Genomic DNA, 5,429 nt, shown 5'->3' with positions numbered 1-5,429 from the left:
CAGGGCGGCGAAGAAAGGAAAACAGCTAGGACGAAAGGGCACGTCCCTGGGTCGAGGCATCGGCGTGCATTTTAATATCGTTTTGTTGTCGGGTGTTCGCGGCGGTGCGTCAGCGAGTCACACCCTAGCGCTTCTTAAGACGACCGACCGTCCTGGCGTACGAATTATTTATTGACGGGGCGGCCGATAAATTATTTCCGGCACGACGCACATCGAGAAACAGCGGCGGGGCATCCCTCTTCGAAACGGCGCCATCGTGTGTATGCCTCTTCGTGAACGCGCGTGCACAATTTCTGCGTGACAAAGTGTCGTGCTGCCACGTTCGCCGATCCTAGCATTGTTCGACCGTCCGTCTGTCTGTCGCCGTGGCTCCACGTGATTTCGTCCTATTGTTTCGTGGCCTGGAATTAATAAAGCTCGTTGAAAAGTGGACTGGCAATCGCGATAAATCGCCGCTCGGTTAGGGACTGTTCGAGAACTGTTTCATCTGTTCTTTGGCTCCTGTCGCGACTGTGGAATAAATCGGTGATTCAAAAGCGATTCTATGATGGAGATATTTTTTATGATGGGACATTTAAGGAATGGGAGTTTTGGTATGAAGCATCTGACCTTGGATTATTTGAAATAAAAGGAGAATAGTAGACTATGTTGATTATGAGAATTTTTTAGACATAAAATTCTGTAGAAGGTTAAAGTTAATACATGTACAATGTCTTCAGATTGTGTTCAGATTATATCGGGTTTATATTTGTAGATGTTGAGGAAATTTCTGTCAGAAAAGCAACGCCCATTTTTCTGATATTTCCATTAAAAATGCTTCATTTCGAGTTTCGGATATTTACTCACCCTATTCTGTCAAACAGCTGATATAATATTTAGGAAAACCTATTCCGAAGGACCAAGGATGAGGATCACGTTTCAAGAATATATTATTACATTCCACACAATAAGTTAATCCCAAAAGTTCGAATTTTCCCCCTAACTCCAACTTTAACTTTCATCTCTACTACAAAATATGTATTTGTTACCGTGAAAGACCGAAATTGAAGAATGTCGACTTTCACCGGTGAATGTCGACAATCACAGAGATATGCTCTGGTGAAGGTCCAAAAGAGAGGAGCCGACAAAGAAGCGACTGGCTCTGTCCCGCCAAATCCTGTGTTCTGCTGGGAGTCAGTCAGCTTTGTCAATCTTATGCAAACTTTGATGATGCGAGCAACGTTTTCTTAATTTTTTTTTCCAATACCATAATTCATACTGAATGGATTCTGCAGTAAATCGTGATCTTTTTCCTGAAAAGTTAAATGCATTAATTACGAGTAAACGAGAAGACAATTGTTTTTATTTTTATCAAGAAAAGTACTCTAAAATACTTTCTGAAGTGATTTCTGCTAAAACTAAGTGTAACACTCCTTTGGATTACAGACGATTAAAACGTTTTGACGTTTTAAAAATTAATGATGAAAGGAAATTAATTGTACCATTAAAATCAGGGGAAACGAATATACAGTATTATGTTACCAATGAAGAATTGTTCAGTATACAATATGAAACTTACGCCAGAATAGGCCACGGAGGAAGAACACGTACGCTTAGAATGTACTGTGTTTTAAGTTCTTGGTCACTCCTCTTAGAAAAAGAGGCGAAAAAGTTACGTCACCCTTTTGTGACGTTTTATAGTGACTGAATTACGGAGAAGAAAATATAAATCTCCGACATGTTCAACATTCACCATTAGTGCATGGTGAATGTCGACATTTACCGGTGTAGGTCGGAAATAAGGGTATTTAGCAAATATTTCGGACATACACCAAGCGACTATGTGAATGTTGACATTCACCGGTAAAAGTCAACATTCTCCAGATTTCGGTCTTTCACGGTAACATATTCACCTCGTGAAACTTTGAAACATGTAACATGTTTTACCTTTGAAAGCAATTCAGTTAACGTTTCACTTGCGTCAATTGTTTTAATGAGTTTTGGTCGATGAAATTTCAACAGAGAATAAATCGCAGTTCTCAAATACCGTAGGCAATTGTTCGGAGCTGTTGAAAGGAGTTCACAATTAGTCGTTCATAAAGTTAACTAGTAAAGACTTTTACAAAGGGGCCATTGTGAAACGCACACGTGGTGGTTAGTCGAGGGTTGATCCTTGAGGTCACGAACTCGAGGGTTGGAAAGCGGATCTTTACACATCGAGAGGGATCATTATACATATGATAAAACGAAGGAGGTATTGCTCGGTCGTAAACACAGTACCGAGAAGCTGTAAAACGTCCAATGGATTAAATATATAGGGTCCTTTTCCTGGCGCGAGAAACTCGTCTCGTATTCCTCACATTGCACGCTGTTGAGTGCATAAAGCAGTGTTTGTCCTGGAAATGACGTTGACTGCTGATCAACAGTTTCAATTTTATAGCAACGAATTTTTTCTTTCATAGAAACGAAATTGGTAAACGGAATTGGTGAACTGGATGAAATTATGGTATGTAATTCTTCAGATGTATTATATTTTCAGATATATCTTTAGATGTATCTTCAGATTTGTATATCCTCTGATATTCGTCTACATTTCTCTTATCAGAAAATTTTCTACTTTGTTCGCTTTGTTTGGAACAAAATATAAACCCAACGCATCGTATTAAAATAATAGAAGAAATGCAAAGTGCATAGATCAAAAGCGAAGTGAGTAGGTTTCGTTGTCATGTATCATTTTTCTATAACAAGTTTTAAAATAGCTAAGAGATAAATACCGTGAGAGTACCGAAATCGAAAGGAACTCTCACTTGCTTTTTCAGGAAAAGATGCCAACGTTCCATGGATTATGCGTGTAGAAATAGATGCCTTACCCTTGGAACGTGCCTCTTCAAATATTTGGTTTCAAATGGAACCCCTCTGAGTAGACACTGGATATCCAAATAGGAGAAAGCAAACCCTCGTAATTTCCTTCAACTAGGATACTTTTTCACGGTTCATTTTTTTGCAAATCAAATTCTGGGCAGCACAGTCCCTTATTTGGAAGCAGAATATTTTAATCTCCACTGTATTTGCAGAACAACTGAGGTTTTTCGGTAGCTATGTACTTTAGAAATATATAATTTAATTTAAAATGGTGGCAAGTTTAAAAACTTGTCGAGTGCTAAATTGTCAAATTTAGAAATTTGTCTAATGTGATAAAATTAGTAAATTAAATTTGTCGAATGTTAAAGTAGTTAAATTTATAAATTTGCCAAGAGTTAAAATTGTGAAATTTAGAAATTTGTCAAGTGCTGCAATTGTCAAATTTAAAAACTTGTCAAATATTAAAATTGTCAAAATTGAAAACCTGTCTAATATTAAAATTGTCAAAATTAAAAACCTGTCAAGTATTAAAATTGTCCGATTCAAAAATCTATCAAGTACTAAAATTATCAAAATTAAAAACTTATCAAGAGTTAAAATTATCAAATTTAAAATCGCGTATTAAAATGAATAAATCTCTCTTCCCTACAAAAGTTGACAAATAAAAATCAATGTATCGTCAAAATGCAACACATGCATTTCGGGCACGCCCTAAATAGGGACCCAGAGATGGAATGCGATAAACATTAGTCTAATAATAATCTAGACGAATCTGGACCCAGATCTAGCTGTTATTTCTATTCCCTTCGTTTATCAAAGTTCTGCTTACAAACTGTCAGCAACGTAGCAGTGTAAATCATCAAACGTCAGAAGATCGTTGCATTACGTATCGTGAGGAAAGAAAAACGGAGTTTCATTGCATTGCTTTTTATCTCTGATGTAAGAAATAATGATATGTACTCGAGATAAGAGTAACAGATTCGTAACTACATTCTTGATCTCATATTTACTGATCTGAAATAGCATGCGTCTTTCAATGACCTAATTTTATCGTATGTTTTATACATTCTTTATACTCCATAACTATATTTGGAAATCGTGGAGTTTTTTAAAACTCTTTTAATATTCACTGATATTGGGGTTATCTTAATGATTGGTATCAAAAAGGTGTCTTTTAATATTTACCTTATTGTCAGAAAACAAGCATTCGACATAAAAATTCTTTTTGGAGATTTTAAGGTCTAATATTAACTTTTCACATTTAATATCATAATAAGATTTGATCAAATATTTCAGAGACAGAAATATTCTTTCATATCACATTTTCTGGAAGAAATTACAAGTAGCTTATAGGTTAATTGATGTCCACAAAAATTCAAAGACTGAATGCTATATTAATTCCAAATTTAAGAAAACGACGATTTAATCTTAAATTAACGGAACAAGACAATTTATCTTTAAATTAGTACAACAAAGCAAGGATTTAAACGAAGAGAATAAAATACTGATTCAATCTTAAAAGAACAAAACAAGTTAAACTAAGAAACCGAAGTATTTTAAGAAAGCGACTTAAACTTAATTTAAGAAAATAATGGCTACCAATTTCTCACCTTCACTCGTATTTTTGCGAATCCCGAAGGACTCTATCTAACCGGAATTTACAGGGTCAAATTAAAAAGACGAAGAAGAAGGAAAGAATGTAACAGCCTTGCCGGCTACAATACGAACGAAAGGACTTTCGACGATTCCTCAAAGGAGATCGAAGAATAAAGGGGTCCTGCCAGGGAGTGGAATTCATAATTCACCCTGCGAACAAACTTGCGCCTGTTGTCTGTCGAGAATTTATGACCGAACGAGTCAGAAATTCAGACGGCCACTGCTTTAGAATACAAGGAGCTCGACGTGCCACGATTTTTTAAATCGGAATCGAACCGTGTTCGAAAAGACAAAAAAAAAACACTGTATCAAAGTCCTCGATTGTCTTTGTTTAGTTCACATGTATGATAAAATTAATACAAAGTTCTAGACACAATAAAAGATTAATATTCTACATTTTTTATTTTTGAGACTTGCAGCAACTTGTGTTATTTTCACCCTTAAAGGGTGGAATAAAAACGGAATTATTAAAATAAAAATAAGATCAGCAAAAATCTTATGCACTATATTTTTTAGTTACTATTTATGTTGAGCATCATTGCAATATTTAATTAATATATATAATTAATATGTGAACAAGTCTTCATATATGAAGACATATGAAGACATATGTGAAGAATCTTTAGTGGTTTATCAATTCTATGGAACGAAAGGATAGTAAATGAATTTATTTGCACAAAATAACTGAAAATTGTTTAGAAGAAACTATGAAAGGATATTTAATGTACAAATAACTAAAAAATATTAAATGAATATCTACTAATTAATATATTGTTATAAAAATGAAATAATATGCAAGATGATCCCGTGACTCCACATATTTAAAATCCTTGAGATCCCAATTTGCACAAGGTATGAAACGATCAGAGCAAACTGCAACTTCCTGTGTAACCTCTTGACTGAAAAATTTCGCGACCAATCTTGAGTGGCTG

General features: G+C 35.1%; 1 long non-coding RNA gene across 1 annotated transcript; it reads left to right on the top strand.

Moving 5' to 3' along the window:
* Nucleotides 1–395: 395 nt before the first annotated feature.
* LOC143265148 (uncharacterized) lies at nt 396–4,951 on the top strand. Its single transcript, XR_013039335.1, has 3 exons — nt 396–2,485; nt 2,585–3,071; nt 4,506–4,951. It is a non-coding gene; the product is annotated as an uncharacterized LOC143265148 (long non-coding RNA).
* The last annotated feature ends 478 nt before the right edge of the window (nt 4,952–5,429 follow it).

This window comes from Megachile rotundata, chromosome 9 (genome assembly GCF_050947335.1).
Source record: "Megachile rotundata isolate GNS110a chromosome 9, iyMegRotu1, whole genome shotgun sequence".
NCBI lineage: Eukaryota > Metazoa > Arthropoda > Insecta > Hymenoptera > Megachilidae > Megachile > Megachile rotundata.
This window is presented reverse-complemented; position numbering and strand designations above follow the sequence as displayed.